This window comes from Polypterus senegalus, chromosome 8 (genome assembly GCF_016835505.1).
Source record: "Polypterus senegalus isolate Bchr_013 chromosome 8, ASM1683550v1, whole genome shotgun sequence".
Classification (NCBI taxonomy): Eukaryota; Metazoa; Chordata; class Cladistia; order Polypteriformes; family Polypteridae; genus Polypterus; species Polypterus senegalus.
The window spans coordinates 171,532,537-171,550,231 of NC_053161.1; the positions used below are offsets into that span (position 1 = coordinate 171,532,537).

The 17,695-nt window shown below is 37.2% G+C and overlaps 1 pseudogene; it reads left to right on the top strand.

Moving 5' to 3' along the window:
• Positions 1–15,548, top strand: part of LOC120533447 — a 28,801-nt pseudogene extending 13,253 nt beyond the window's left edge.
• Positions 15,549–17,695: the final 2,147 nt, after the last annotated feature.

Genomic DNA, 17,695 nt, shown 5'->3' on the forward strand with positions numbered 1-17,695 from the left:
ATTTATGGGATTTGGAAAGGAAGTAAAACTGAAGGAAGAAGGAAGGGTGACGTGGATGATTATTTGACGGAGGTGACATCATCCATGAGCGACCGGAGATGAAGTCATCAGGATGAGTCAGGAGTAATGCGAAAGCTCCTCAGATGTCGGGATGGTGATTTCAGAATGAACTCGAGGTGCCGTAACTTTTTGTTCCTCGTCTTTCCTAGCAAAATAAAGAGAGAAACATTAATGCGCTGCCTTAGTTCCTCATCTTGCGGTTTCTCAAGGCTCGTTGGGTCCTTTTAACTGTCCCCTAATTGCTCGTGTGTGACAGCAGTTATTGGAAGATAAATAACAGCCTGTTACACCATGAAGATCTAAAGGACATGATTTATAAGCATACCATAAAGTGCTGGAAATTGGCTAATAATGAGAAGAATTGGTAAAAAAAAAATTGTGAGCGTCTAAAATATAATAGCTGTTCCTCAATTATCACTTTTGGGAAGGTAAAGTCTTTAGAACAAAAATCTCAGATACTTAAACTAACACAAGGTATTTAAAAATTAACAGTGAAAATAAAATCATTGAAGACAAAACTAAATTAAATGTCCTGCAAAACCACTTAGATAAAGTTTATGAGGCAAAGGGGGGCTTTTGTGAGATCAAGAAGACAGTGGTTGGAAAAAGGAGAAAAGAATAGCAATTTTTTCTGTCTCGAAAAAAAGTGCTGAAAACTATATGCTTCAAAAGATCGTAATTGATGGTGTCTTTTGTGAGAATCCTAAATTAACTTAAGAATTTACAACCAATTTTTACAAAGAACTTAACACATTAGATGCTAATCTCGATGAGGCCATTGACATATTTGGGTCCCAGAATATAATCATGAATGAAATAAAAGAGGCCTTCAAAATTAAAGGATAATAAATCCCCTGAGAATGATGGCCTAACATCAGAATTTTATAAAAGTTTATAGACCCATTTCATGTTTTTTAAATGTAACTTTCAAAAGTATTGAAATGGGCAAATGACCTAATTCGTTTTGATAAGGCGTCATCACTTTAATTCCTTAGCCTAATTCAGATGTTCTATTTTTTGATAATTGACATCCTTTAACTCTCTTGAACAGTGATTATAAGATACTATCTTCCATAATAGCTAAAAGACTGAAATGAAGGATAAATGAGCTTATTGATGAATTTCAGTCAGGTTTCCATAAAGATAATAATATCTGGTTGATTTTAGACTAGACTGAATATAATTTATTTCTTTCTGGATACCCAGTGATTCTATTTCTAGATTTTCCAAAAGCATTTGACAATATAAGACATGAATTTATCTGGGAAACCCTAAAAAACTTTAAATTTTATACTTTATGTGTAACTGCAGTTATGATACATTTTAAGTGATGTAATAGCTCAACTAAACTTTCGTATGTAACAATGCACACTCAATAACCTGTAATGACAAAGTGAAACAAGTTTTCAGAAAGGTTTGCAAATTTAATGCAAATCAAAAAACTAAAACCTCTCATTTATGTTCAGGCTGTTACTTCTGTACTTTTCAGAAGCTCCCATGGCAGCAGTTCCAGCTTTGAGTCATCCTAAGCAAGTCTCCATAAGCAGAGCAGATGTGGATTTGGACAGTTGATTGAATTCTTCTTGGCAGATCTTCTCAGTTCTGTCTGCCATTTCAGAGCCAGGTGAAGGTATTTTAAGGTGGCTGGAGAGCCAGTCTTACCACCAACCCCCAAGTTTTCCCTGCAAGTTAGAGAACCACTTGCAGAGCTGGATGCAGTTTAACATCATACCCAAAAATGAACAACAGGGATCCAAAGCTGTTTCATCACTTTAGCAGTGCATGCTCCACAACCTGACCTGACCTGAGATCTTCTCAAGCTTTATTAGATTATATAGGAAGCATCTGTAAATCTTTCTGGTCTCTCAACTGCTGTTCTATGGGGTTTAAGTATGGTCTTTGGCTTGACCACTCTTGGACGCTTAGAAATTTGCTACAAAGCCAGCACATCATTGTCGCGGTGGTTTACTTTGAGTCATTATAATACTGAATGGAAAGCCTCCGCCCAGTCTGAGCCTGTGTGTACTCTGGAGCAAGTTTTCCTCAAGGTCCTCTCTGTATTTGACTGTATTCATCCTCTCCTCAATTTTTACCACTTTCTCTATCCCCACTCCTGAGGAGCTCCCAACAGCATGATGCTGCCACCACCATCTTTCCCTGAAGAGATGATATTAGGCAGCTGAAGAACAGTGCCTGATTTTTGCCAAGAGTTCAAATTTTGTCTAATTTGACCAGAGAATCTTTTTCCTCTGGCTCTCACAGTCCTTTAAATGTCTGTTGGTAAACTTTAAGTGGTCTGTTATATTCCTTTTACTCAAGAGTGATATCCATCTAGCTACTCTATCATAAATTCCTGATTGATGGAGTGTTGCCAAGATGGTTGTTGTTCTTACCAGTTCTCATAACTTCTGAAGCTCTGTTGCTGCAACCATTAGGTCTTTGGTCACCTTCACGACCAACTCTAGTTACTCTGTTTGGCTGGACTCCACATTTTAGGTGAAATCCTGGTGGTGCCAAACTTCTTCCATTTCACAATTATTGAGGCCATTGTCTTCATGGAAATGCCCACAGCTTTAGAAATGTATTTTTATCCCCTTATCTATGCCTAACCACAATTTGACTGCAGAGGTCTACAGAGAGTATCTTGGATATCTTGGCTTAGTTTTCATCCTGACATGCAGTGTGAATCTTAGGGACTTACATACACAGATACACAAGGGCCTTTCTAAACAATGTCCAGTTGAGTCAAATTGTCAAAGGTGGACTCCGATCATGTTCTAAAAACATCTTGAGAAGAATGAAAGCAAACAGGATGCACCTAAACACAATCTGAAGTGCCACAGCAAGATATCTGAATACTTACACTGTACAAATGAGAAATTTCAGTTTTTATATAATTTAAAATCTTTTCTGAAAATGTAATGTAATTTCATCTCGTCATTCAATGTACTTTGATGGGCAAAAATCTCATATGTATTCATTTAAAATGAAACCTGCAACACAGTTAAGTGTGCAGAAAGGCTCTGAATACTTTATGATGCCATTGTGTTGTTTATAAAAACTGCTTAATCCAATTTAAACAGCATACATTTTCATACATTGGGAGGAAAATTACATGGATTTTTTTTTTCTCTCCCTTCTAACTATCCGTTCATGCTGCAATATCATAAAGTACAAGTGGTATGGCCTGTTAATGAGTATTAAAGATGATATTAACAATTTGAAGTCCGTGTTATTGCTACAGAGCTACAGTAGTGTGTACTTCACATGTGCAGTTTTCAAGTTTGTCCTGCTGCTGTGTTTTGTTTTTTTTCTCTCCCCCATATTCTAAAGATGCGCTGACAAATCTAACTTTTCTTATGAGGTGCTGTTATATCAGTACTAAGTTTTTGACTTTGGTATCGATACCAGCTTTCAGACCGCAGAACTGTTACCAAATCAGTAAATAACGGTCATCCCTACATACCACCTGACCTCTTCTTTCTTATCAAAATTCCCTTTGATTAAAATATTCATGAAAGTTAGTAATTGGTTGTTACTTGTCTGGTCTTAGGATTACCCACAGCATATTGAGCTTCTTCTTTCAGCCTGTTAGACCTTCACTCCACTCGCAAGATTGTTTCACATCTGATAATTTGAAATAAAGAGCAATGAGTTATTGTCAGCTTACTATGAAATGTCTAAGTTTACCTTAACCATAATATAGAGCATGTTCTAAAATGATATTCAGGTGTCTTTAGACGTAAGTGTTGAAGGTTTAATGAAGTTGATTCCTCTTCTTTTTACAGAGAAAAAGAAAAATCTGCTGTTTACTGGAACATCTCAATGGATGTGAAACAGGAGACCTGTGATGTGGATATGAGTTTCATAGAGAAAACTGTAAATATTAAGGAGGAAGACAGTGAACTGCAGTCAGTGGTCATTAGAGAAGAACCTGAAGAGAAATCTGTCAGTATTGAGATGCATAACCATGCAAATTTGATGAGTGTTGAAGAAGGCATTCTTCATGATGGGTTTCAAGATGGAGTGGTGACAGGGCTAGACTCTTCTCAAAGCAGACACTGTTCATTTCCAGAGAATTCTGTCATTGTGATGTCTGAATCATTACAGTCTGATACAAAGAGGGCTGAAGAAACTACATCTGTTAGAACTCAGGAAAATCAGCCACCATCTACAAGGAAGTCTGGAAAAAGTAAGTGTAAAATGAAAATGTGTAAGTTTTAGGATTGGGATTTATGGGCCTGAAAGGTTGGGTCTTGTGGTTTTTATGAGAAATACTGTGTTTTATTGTTTGTTTAAGTGTAGTTTCAGATTTCATCTGTGTTAATATATGGTTTAGTAATTTGCTATTCTTCCATTGTAGTGATTTATTACACTGAGTCCTAAACAGGTCCTTGTTAAAGAGTGAGATACAAATGTACAACTGCAAGAAAAGTTGTGAACCCTTTCGAATTCCATATCTGCGTGAATTACTCTGAACAATGCGGTCTGATATTTAGCTATGCTGCAATTACCGGCATCCACAGTCATCCTAAACTAATACCACACAAACAGTTGGACAACTTCTTGTCAGTCCTGAACACAGCATTAAATATTCACAGTCCATTCCGTGGTACTCCTTTCTTTACGTACTTGTTGATCTTTCTTTAGTAGTAATGACCTCCAACAAACCTTTTGTGTAGCTGCAAATTAACCTTGAATTTTAGCCCATTCCTATTTTACAAACCTTTTCATTTCCTTCAATCCTGAGAGATCATTTCTGATCAGTTCTCTTTAGGTCAAGCCACAGCATCTCGTGTCTCTTTTCGGCTATTCCAGAACACCCATTTCTGTATGTTTAACCCTTTCACTTTTTAATGACTTCCTGTCTCTGGGCTCATTGTCCTGTGTCATCCCTCAGCTTTTGTTAAGCTTCTGCTATCCTGATATTTTTCTGTCAGATTTGTTGATATTATTTTGACTGATATTATTAGAACATTATAACTCTCTAGATGACAACAGGCCATTCAGCCAGACAAAACTCACCAGTCCTATATATTTATTTCTTCCAAAAAAAAACATCAAGTCAAGTTTTGAAAGTCCCTAAAGTCTTACTGTCTACCACACTACTTTGTAGCTCATTCCAAGAGTCTATCGTTTTTTGTGTAAAGAAAAACTTCCTAATGCTTGTGCATAATTTACTCTTAACAAGTTTCCAACTGTGTCCCTGTGTTCTTCCACTGGATTAATTCCCCTCATAATTTTAAACACTTCAATCATGTCACCTCTGAATCTTCTTATGCTTAAACTGTTAAGGCTCGGCTCTTTTAATCTTTCCTCATAATTCATCCCCTGTAGACCTGAATCAGCCTAGTCGCTCTTCCCTGGACCTTTTCTAGTGCTTCTGTCATTTTTGTAGCCTGGAGATCAAAACTGCATATAGAACTCCAGATGAGGCCTCACCAGTGTGTTATAAAGTTTGAGCAGAACTTCCTGTGTCTTGTACTCCACACATCAAGGCGCTATATAACCTGACATTCTCTTAGCCTTCTTAATGGCTTCTGAACACTGTTGGGATGTCGATAGCTTTGAGTCCTTTATGACTCCTATATCCTTCTCATAAGGTGGACTCTCGATGTTCCGACCGCCCATTGTGTATTGTTTTACTAATTATTATAATATTTTAATCACGTTAAGCTCTCCAGGCCCAAACCATGATGCTCCCTTTACCTTGAGGTTTTAGTATTGATATTCAGTTCTGTCTTACTTCCAAACATGGTGTCACCTGTTTTGAGAAAAGAGTTCAAGTTTTTCCTCATTTGTCTACAGATCATTGTCTGTTCTGTCATCAAGGAGTTCTCTTACAAGTTTTGAGATGTACATTGATGCTTTTGTTAGATCGCACTGATTTCCTTAGTGTTGTCATTCCATAAACACCATTATGTTGTTTTTCACATGGACACATGGACAAAGACTTAATCATATCCCCAAGATTTCTGCAAACTTTTGTTTTGTCAGCTGTTAAGAAGCAGAGGTGGTGTTTAAATACATTTTCTCTATTTACAAGGGTTTTTTTGCTATTCTTGGTCATCTACACAAGAGCTAGTTGAATATTTAGAAAAGGTACTTGTGTTCAAACCTTTATGTCTGCAGGGCAGTGTGAAGAGAAAGCTTTTGCAGTAGCGGGCAAGTCAGTAATTAACTGGTGGCATAGCAGCAAACAGTCCAGAGTAACTGGAATTCCTTACTAGGAAGAAGTTAAATATTTTACATATGATACAGGATTTCAGGAAGTCAACAGACACTGTGGAAATTTATATTGACTGGAAAATATTATCCAGTTATATAAAAAACAGGTGACAAGGATCCAATCAATTATAGGCCAGTATGCTTAACAGGCATTACAGATAAATCAATGGAAGGAATTGTTAAGGAAAAGATTGAGCAAGACGAGAACAGCTTTACTTAACAGAACTCCCTAGTTTCAACACATGCTGACGTGTTTTACTGACGTGCTGAAATTCTATGAGGATGTAACAAAAGGATACGATCAAAGTGTTGGAGATATTATTTATCTTCACTTTCTGAAATCATTTGACACATGGAATAAATTACCAGGTAGTGTGGTGGAATGTAGCACCTTAGGGACCTTCAAAACTTGAACTGATGTTGTTTTAGAGAAATTAGGTGGATCAGATTGGCAAGATTTGTTGGGCTGAATGTCCTGTTCTCATCAATTTTTTTGTAATTTCCAGTTTCTATTTAATCAAAGGAAAATCATTTTATTAAACTCTCACTTTGTTTACCTTTCTCTGTATGAAGAGGGGGTCTCCGGCTACTCTTGAAGCCTGAAACCAATAATGACTGATTGAGATCATTTATGTTAGGTAGAATGCCCAGTTGGAGCTGGGTGGTCTCGTGGCCTTTGAACTCCTGCAGATTTTGTTTTTTTTCTTCAAGCCATCTGGAGTTTCTCTGAGTTTTATGTCCTCCCTGGCCAACAGACCTTACTTTCTTTCTATGTTAATTAGTATTGCCTAACTTTATTCTTATTATTTATTTATTTACATTTTTTTCTTCTTCATGTAAAGCAGTTTTGAGCTACATTATTTGTATGGAAACGTGCTATTGAAATAAATATTGTTGTTGTTGTTATAGACTGATATCAGTGTAACTCATCCACACTCAATTTAAGAAACAGAATAATACCCCTGGACTGCTGGCTTCAACATAAGCCTGAGACGTGATTGATGCTTAACAGTCAGAGACGTTTTCTTGTCATGGAATTCTGTGCCCTTTCTTCTCCAAACACATCTTTGCACATTGTTGCCAAAAAGTTCTGTTTTGACTTTATCAGTCCACAGGATGTGTTTCCAAAATGCATCAGGCTTCTTTAGATGTTCATCTGCAAACCTCTGATGCTGAATTTTGTTGATGTTTGAGGAGTCCGAGAATAAATACAGCTTTACAATTTGCATCGCCTGGCCATTCCAAATGATGATTGTGAGTAAGCTAAAGCTTCAATGAAGTAATTAATGTCTGAGACCTTAGGAAATGTTATCTGATACCTCTAATCACTTGGGGTGCCCAAACATTTGCAAGGTATTCCTTCCTTTTTTCACTCTACAAAACAAAGATAATACACAAATCATCTGAAAGGAACGTTTCATCTTTAAATCTGTTGTTTTTGGAGATCCATTTATATTCTGTTGCCCAGTAGCAGTTATTTTGATCAGGGGGTACCCAAAATTTTACATGCCCCAGTAAATGAGATGTCATGAAAGTGTACACCTCAGGTAATGATGAAAAGAATGAATGAAAGATAATAATAAGGTAATGATGAAAAGAAAGAATGATCTACTTGGCAGAGTATATTGTGCATCCAAATTATAAATTAAATGATTGAATCCTTATCTTTCCACTATTGAAAATGGTTGGAGTTGGTCCCGTTCGTTTCAAACGATGGACGTCTGAAGCAGAGCTCCATTAGCAGCAGTGTTATTTTTATATATTATTTCTTTATTATCCTGAGATATCCTGTATTTATCCAACCTGAAGGTTCTACTAGAGTATATACAAGCATATATAAAATGGGCGGCAAGAAAGGGGCTCTGAAAGAAATGGAGAAGAAAACTAAAGCTACACCCAAGCCTAGACCGACAAGTCCAAGCTGAAGGTATGGCCTTTCAGAGACTGACCTTGAAGAGACGGGCGAAAGCACAGATTCCTCGGGACCACGGTCTGCTGCGTCGTCTCCAGTTGAGATCGAAATGGGGAGCGAATGTGCAAGTGACGCAGGTCACGATAGCTCGGCGAATTGGAGAAGATCATTTAAAACTGGAAAAGGACTTGCAGTCCGCGCTTTCACCTACTCCACGCAAGCCGGGAGCATCGGCTACAATAGAGTGCGCCACTTCGCCTAAATTGCACAAAAGCAGAAATGATCTGTCCGAACTGAAGTTGATGATCGCTGAGCTCAAGCAAGAGATAAAGAATGATATAAAAAAAAGCGAGAAGGCAAGTGAGAAGCTGCGGTGGGAGCTGCACAAGCTGCGGCAGGATAATGAAGACTCTGAGAAACACCTATATAAATGCTTGGAGGCGGCGTTTAACGATATACTGGAAAAAATTGAGGAGCACATTCAGGAAAACCATGTATAAACACGTATAAACTGACCACACTTGCCGATCAGCTGGAGGATGTTAAGCAGACATTCACGACTCGACTTGAAACAGCCGAAAATCTAGCATCCACAGCTGATGGACAGACTTGCTGCTCTGGAAAATCGAAGCAGAAGAAATAATATTAGAATCGAAGGTCTACCTGAGAATCATGAAAGTCCAAACCCAATGAAATTCCCATCTGAACTATTCTCTAAAATAATTGCAGATGACTTTAAATCAGATGCCAAGATAGCAGCAGCTTATCGCATGCGTGAATCAAATACCTTCAAACCTAGGTGTTTTATTGTCCATTTCGAGAGATTACTATGTAAGCTAGATGTGATGACACCCCTCAGACACAAGCAAGACATTTTATTTGAAAATAACCACATTTGTATTTAACGTGATTTCTATCCCACAACAACTGCTAAACATACAGCCTTCTAAAACATTAAACATTAAAATGTATTCTGCCAAACTAAAACTGGATGTTCAAGGCCAATACTACTACTTCTCCAGCAAGGAGGAAGCAGAAAAGGAATTAAGAAAGCTGATCCCGACACTATTCTGAAACAAAATAGTGAGTCACATCCTGTCATGGCATGGCAAGGAGATATCACCTGCTGTCAGATCCACTTGTAATGATACGGGTTTTATGTATTTTATGCTTTCTGTTTATGTTTTAATTACAGTTATAGACGTGTGTGTTCTTTTAACTACACTAAAGGAGACTGATAAACATCATACCCTTGGTTTATTGTTATTGTTATTATTGCATTAGGACTCACTATGCTTTTCCTGGAAAACGTTTTAACACCATTCCCTGGATTTATTATCTTAATAATTTAAGATTGCTGAAGATTATATTTTATGCTTATAGTTTGTTAATGATTATATTTTAGGCATATAGTATTTAGACTATATTGGCAATAGATATCTCTACTTTTTAATCCTCAAACGCCGCTGTGTGGGGGCTTGTCTTGCTTTGGACGTGCTCTGTCTCTAGGTATGTCAGAGGAACGAGACTTTGTGAAGTGGCGTCAAACCTGACATGGAAAGGCAAAATGAGATTGGGGGTAAGGGGGGGTAGAGAAAAAGAGCAGGCTATATCTAATCTATCCTTTTAATCCTTATAATTATAACTACCAACGTAACAATAGGCTGCATGCCAATAACTCTTGGGGAAATAGGAAATTAAGGTTAAATTTGTCTCACTTCCAGTTAAGACTATAAAATGACATCAAAAATTCAGAATCAATGTCTCCATGATGGGACAGTTAACTTTGTGAGCTGGAATGTTAAAGGTCTGAATCATAAATTAAAAAGATATAAACTATTCTCTCACCTAACAGGTTTAAACGCTAAAATAGTATTTTTACAGGAGACCCACTTACTAAGCAAGGATCAGTTCCAGCTGCAAAAGGACTGGACTGGCCAAATGTTCCATTCTAGCTTTACAAAGAAAAGTAGAGATGTGGGAATTCTCGTACATAGAACAGTCTCATTTGTAGCATCAGAGGTGGTATCTGATCCTGAAGGCAGATATGTGATGGTCATGGGCAACTTATTTAACTGTAAAATGATTTTGATAAATGTTTATTCACCTAATGTCGATGATAAGGAATTCATGCAAAATGTATTTGCATCCATTCCCAATGTGAAAACTCATAAAATTATAATGGCTGGGAACTAATTGTGTTTTAAATTCACTGTTAGATAGGACTCCCGTCACATGGGGGATGAGATCAGACACTACAAAGACAATTACACAGTTTGTAACTGACCACAACTTATCAGAACTTTGGAGGTTTCAAAACCCAAACTCAAGAACATATTCTTGTTACTCACCAATACATCATTGCTACTCAAGAATTGATTATTTATTTATAGATAATAATTTGCCTACAATTAAATCTTGCAAGTACAATGCTATTGTTATTTCCGACCATGCACCTCTGATCTTGGAGCTAAAGTCACTATGCCCCACACACATTTACCTAGCAGATGGCGTCTCAACCCGCTTCTATTAGCTGATGAGAACTGTACAGAATTTATATCCAAACAAATCAGTTTCTACCTAGAGACAAATACATCCTCAGAGGTTTCTGCAGTAATAGTCTGGAAAACTCTAAAGGCCTTCTTAAGATGACAGATTATTTCAGATCTTTCCCACAGGAATAAATTGGAAACCAAGAAAGTATCAGAGCTAGTAAGTGAAATCACTTGAATATATAAAGAACATGCCAGGCTTCCAAACTAGGCTCTACATAGGAAAAAGCAGGCTCTGCATTCAGAACTCAACCTCTTGACAACTAAAGAAACAGAACATCTTTGCAACCTATGAACAATTACATTACAAATTTAACATTCCAGCTACACATTTCTTTCACCATCTTTAAATTAGGAACTTTGTTAAACAGAACCTGTCTGATTTTCCTCATCTTGCACCCTCGTCCATGCCGAAGAAAGTATTGCTTAATTTCGAGGACTTGGACACCATCTCGGCAATATATAAAACTATTTTACAGTCCCTCCCTTGTAAATATCCAAGAGGACAATGGGAAAAAGATCTCTTAATCTATATATCAGAAAAGGAGTCGAAGGTAACAGTGCAGGGAATTCACTCGAGCTCCATATGCGCAAAGCATACAATTATTCAACTCAAAATTATATATCGAGCACATCTTGCTCGCCTAAAACTGTCCAAAATGTTTCCAGGGTAGGATCCAACCTGTGAACACTGCAATCAAGTCCCAGCCTCACTGGGTCACATGTTTTGGGCCTGCACCAAATTAACATCGTTTTGGACCAAAATTTTTAAGTGCCTTTCAGACAGCCTTGGTGTCACAATCCCTCCTATCCCATTAACAGCTGTGTTTGGTGTCCTTCCAGATGGGTTTAAAGTGGAGAAGGACAAACAAACTGTGATTGCATTCACTACACTTTTGGCACACTGACTTTTTTTGCTAAACTGGAAGAATCCTAACTCACCTCTTTTAAGTCAGATGGGAAACCGATGTTTTATACTATTTGAAATTGGAAAAAATCAAATACTCAGTTAGAGGATCTGTACAGAAATATTTCAAAACCTGGCAGGATCTAATCAATAATATTTTAGAATAAGCGCTTAAGGAAGGAAGCAATTATCTCCGCATTTCTTTTTCTTCTCCATCCATCTCTATTGCCCTATTAAACTCATCAATTTAGGTATGTTTAAAAACCTTAAGTTTTACCCCATTGGCCATGCTTTCTCTCTCAGGGCTGGGGGTCGATTTGTTTTTCAATCCTATTTTTTTTTTTGTAAAAATTGATCTTTTTCTATGGAAAGATTAAAATAAAATTAAATAAAAACAATGAAAATGGTTGGCTATCTAAAATGATAAATTGCAATTATTTTATGAGAAATACTCAATTTTATTTCTGTCAGTGCTGCGCACGCCATCAGCTTAACATATTCCATGTCGTGAAATCGATAGACCAGTCAACCAACTACAAGCTGATATCACAATAACAAGCAAAAACTGAACAATTTTAATTCAAGACTGATTAATTTGCGTAATGTTACTGTTTATTTCAGTTGTATTTCTTCTTTATAGCGCTCTTCACCAAGTGCAGGCTTGGACTGCTTTATGTTTGCAGCCATAACAGAGATAATGATTCTATACATGAACACACACATTGGATCAAACAGAGAGTAAAACCTGGCAAATTTTACTTTACTTAACATAAATATGTCCTGAAATTAGATACCTATAAACATTATAATGGTGAATATAAATGTCACCAGTGTGTCACAAAGGTGACCAGTCTCAGTGTCACCTGCCACTCCACTATAGAGCTGAAACACCAACAGCTGCGCTCTTCCTCGGTTTTCTCATCTTCTAATTTTTCTCCGAGGTCACAGCATCATCTATAGGCCCTCGCATGGAGGCGTCAATCATCCATTGCTCTCTTTTGCTTAGGTGATTTAAAGAAGTCATTTTGATGTTTGTTTTTGTGTCAAGTGGTTTTAGTTTAATTGAGGACAAATGTCGAGACACATTCTGATTAGTGAAAGTGCATTTTTCATGCTTGGCATGGCATTCTGTTTTATACAGGACCCTCCATTGTGGCTAAGACAAAGAAACATTTTTCTTTCATTTACCCCTTTGCTCCACAGTTTAAAATTACAAATAAAATAATTCAGATGTGATTAAAGTACACGTTACTGATTTTTCATTTAAGGGGAAATGCAAACATTTCAGTTACTCCTTGTAGAAATGAGAGCACTTTTTCTATATTGCTGCCCCCCATTTCAGGGCACCATAAAGTTTGGGACAATTGGTGTCACAGGTGTTTGTGATTCCTCAGGTGTGTTTCATTGCCGTAGTCAAGCAGGAATAAGACACCTCAGCTGGCTTACTACCTTTGGACTCTGTAGTTGCCATTGTTCAACATGAGGAGAAGAGTTGTGCAAATGAATGTCAAATGAATGTTATGAGACTGAAAAACAATAATAAGACCATTCAAGACATCCGTAAAACCTTTGGATCAACTAAACCAATCATGTGGAATATCATTATGAAAAAAGAAAGCACTGGTGAGATTAGTAATTCCAAAGTGACTAGTAGGCCAAGGAAGACCACCACTGCTAATGACAGAAGATGTTGCTGCAGATTGCAGGTTGCATTTTGATCACAGCTTACATAGCCCAATAGTAATGATATTGCATGTAACTCTCTCTACCATCTTAAATATTCTAACCCATACAGATGGCATGACATGCCTCAGGGTGACTGAGAGATTCCTTACCAGTCAGGCAGTTCACACTGAAAAGCCGCCATCGCTGAATAACTCACAGCTGTTAAGACCTGTAAGAGAACTGAGATTGTGTGATTTCTGCATGATAGTCTCTGTAATGAAGGCTGCAGTTCAGCACACAATTCAAAGAGGATGACAGTAAGGAGTCACAATCAGCTTAGAATCCATCATCATCATGAGCCAAAATGTCATTGAGATACATCAAAACTCACTCATTGTGTAGCCTGTCAAACATCAGAATGTGAAATGAGATTTTCTATTCAGTTCTTCTTTTTGCCACCTGGAGTTGCTAAAATGCCAACACCACAAATGTCCACATAGGACTTATGAATGCTTAAACCTTGCAATAACTTTCAGCCAATTTTCATGGCAAGTTCTTGTTTTATAAATCCTGACTTTTGGATAAGAAATGGCTTACGTGCATGGCTTCCAAGGCTTCCTGCACCTGGTGAGTAGCTGTAATATAGAATGTAACATGAAAAACTGAAGTGTCTTTCCATGTGCAACTAAAGTTTTATAATTGCTTATGTTGATCAAAGGTTGTTCCTAATTTCAACCATCAAGTATTTATATGTGAGTTAATGTTGAAGTAAGGCAGTGGATTGAAAATAAGCACTTTTTTTCTTTTTCCTTTCAAACTTTATACAGGAAACAAAGATCACTGCAATGTGGAATGTGGCAGAGAATTCTCGGGCAGGAGTGCTCTTCAGATCCACAGTAGAGTTCACACTGGAGAGAAGCCATATTGCTGTAATGAATGTGGTAAACGGTTTTCAGATATAAGCAGTCTGAAGAGACACACTAGAGTTCACAGTGGAGAGAAACCATATTGCTGTAATGAATGTGGTAAACAGTTTTCAGAATTAGGCCATCTTAAGCAACACACAAGATTTCACACTGGAGAGAAGCCGTATTGCTGTAATGAATGTGGTAAACAGTTTTCACATTTAAGCCATCTTCAGAGACACACTAGAGTTCACACTGGAGAGAAGCCATATTGCTGTAATGAATGTGGTAAACAGTTTTCAGATATAAGCAGTCTTAAGAAACACACTAGAGTTCACACTGGAGAGAAGCCATATTGCTGTAATGAATGTGGTAAACAGTTTTTTGATATAAGCAGTCTTAAGAAACACACTAGAGACTGAGAGAAGCCATATTGCTGTAATGAATGTGGTAAACAGTTTTTTGATATAAGCAGTCTTAAGAAACACACTAGAGTTCACACTGGAGAGAAGCCATATTGCTGTATTGAATGTGGTAAACAGTTTTCCAAAATAGACCATCTTCAGAGACACACAAGAGTTCACACCAGAATTAAAACAGTAGCAGTTTAATAATCAGTCTAGAAAAACTAGAACCCTTCAGGACTCAAGCGTGAGGTTCAGTCCTGTCCTGGTAAGCAAACTAAACTATTGTTGAGAAATTAATCTCTGAGAAAAGCGATATTGCTGTTTGGAATTTGGTAAACAATTCTATCAGAGGAGTTCTCTTCAGAGACACACCGGGATTCACACCGGTGAGAAGCACATCTGAACTGTCCTGACTAAAGAATTAGGTTCACTCCTGGTTGGACAGTAAGCACATATAACTGACTGGAATCCATCCTACTTAGTGTTGTTTCAGAAACAAATCAACACAGAGGAGAATGAGAAGTTTATATCCTTTTCCCTTTCCAGAAACAAAATAAAGAACAGGGCGTCATACAAACCGCTTCTCACCAAAGGCTCTACAGTCTCCACCATGCGTAAAGCTCTGCTTTCATAACATACATATTACAGGGTGTCATACAAATAGCTTCTCACCTGTTTATTAAACAATTCATTAAATCAATTACTAATAATCATAAACACAAACTATTAATACAAAATATATTCAAATGTAAAATAAAAAAAATTAAATCTAAAATGTACACATTGCCATGTTGTATATCATGCTGAATTATGTTAGAATGCTGTGGCAGTACACTAAAAGAAGAAATGCTATTGTTTTTGTTTTTTTTTTTTGTTACTAAAACATACAAAACGGTATATATAAGAACTCAGTGGGGGGGGGCACATAAGTTATTTAACACTTGAGAATTACTAAATAATATACAGTACATGTCAAATAGAAACATGAGACATTGACTGATTTGTGCTTCACTGTTTGTTCAATTGTTTCTGTTACACAAAGTGATCAATAAATTAACTGAAATAATTGAACATTCAAGCAACTGAGTATTAAAACTGTTTTATATTAGAAAGTAATCAATGAGTTATTTCTGCTTTATACAAAAAATATAAATTTACTTGAAGGAAATATGATAAATTGCAATTAATGCAAAGTGACCTTTGATTACAAACTTAAACTTTGCGATTAATTGCAATTGAATTTTTTAATCAAACAGCTGCCCTCATGCAAATACATAATTTGTAACCATTAGAAATGATTTAAATCATTAAAAAATGTGTATAAAATACAGAGCCGTTTCTTGCTCTATGCAGACTCAGCAGAAGCAGAGGGCCATCGAAGCCACTAAGGGCCTCCCAAGCTGCAAGTTCAGCCTCAGTATATTTGGGGAGTATGAACATTACCTGTCTGTTTGTAGTCAGATAAGCCCCATCATTGATTATCACCAGGCTTTCTTGTCATGCAATGAATGACGTCTTCCGACAGGTATGATGGGAAGACTCACTGAGATCCACACATCATGTCAGGAGGAAAATAACAGGAGAGAAAGTTACATTGATACCTAAGATGGCATGAAAAACATAAAAAGAAGAAACATCATGAAGAAAAATGTGCACAGAATAAAGGAAAAGCATTTCTTAACGATGTTGCAATGAATCAGTGGTGGGAAGAAATGAAGTAAAACAAATATGTTATTGTTCTTAAATAGAATTTTCATGTAGCCTACCTGTATATTTACTCGAGTATTTTATTTATCTAAGACTTACTTTAACTCGCTATATTTCAAAGGAAAAAAATCTGTGCTCCCTACAATTAAAAAATAAATAAAATATCCGTAACTTACTATGTTGCCGACAAGTTTCTGCATTCTGAAAAATAGGGCAATAAAGGTCATATAATTTTACTGAATTATTCTCATGTATATACGAAGTTGAGGGACCAGTCTGTTATTTATTTGGACATTTTATCTCTTTGATTTCTGTGTATACAAAACATTAAGTACACGGGTGAAAAGCTAAAGGAACAGCAGAGGCAACAACTGTGATGATTTAAACAGCTAAGATATCGTCAAACCAATCTGAAGCAACGGAGGGCTCATTAATAATATTGAAGATACAAGTAGGTCAGAAAATACGCCCGTTACAAGTGGCTGGCACAAAATCGAGCCTTGGTGAATGAGTCGCCTTTTGTCCCAGCCATAAAAACAAGAGGTGATGGCATTCAAAATTCACTCTCTGATCTTAAAAACACGCAGAGGTAAGCGAGCTCACACGAACTGTTGTTTGAATTGCTATTTGGATACATTATTAAAATGGTTACTAAATATTGATTACAATAAACTATGCATAAGCTACTGTTAATCAAAATATGGTAAGCTCGTAAACGTGCAAAATAGATTTTTATTTATATTGAGAAACTTCTCAAAAAATTTAAAGGAACACTTTTTAATCCTTGTATAGTATCAAGTCAATGAAACTTGTGGGTTATTGATTTGGTCAGTTAAGTAGCAGAGGGGCTTGTTAATCAGTTTCAGCTGCTTTGGTGTACTAGAGGGGCAACAATAAGATGACCCCTTAAACAGGAATGAATGGTTTAACAGGTGGAGGGAGGCCACTGACATTTTTCCACCCTCATCTGTTTTTTCACTTGTTTTGCATTTGACTACGGTCAGTGTCACTACTGGTAGTATGAGGCCATACCTGAGCCCTAAAGAGAGGGCACAGGTAGTTGAACTTCTCCAAAATGGCACATCAATACGTGCCTCCCATTGCCAGGAGGTTTGCTGTGTCTCCCAGCACAGTCTCGAGGGCATGGAGGAGATTGCAGGAGACAGGCAATTACTGTAGGAGAACTGGACAGGGCCCCTCGTAGAAGGTCCTTAACCCATCAGCAGGACCAGTATCTGCTTCTTTGGGCAAAGAGGAACAGGATAAGCACTGCCAGAGCCTACAAAATGACCTCCAGCAGGCAGGCCACTGGTGTGAATGTCTCTGACCAAACAATCAGAAACAGATTTTTT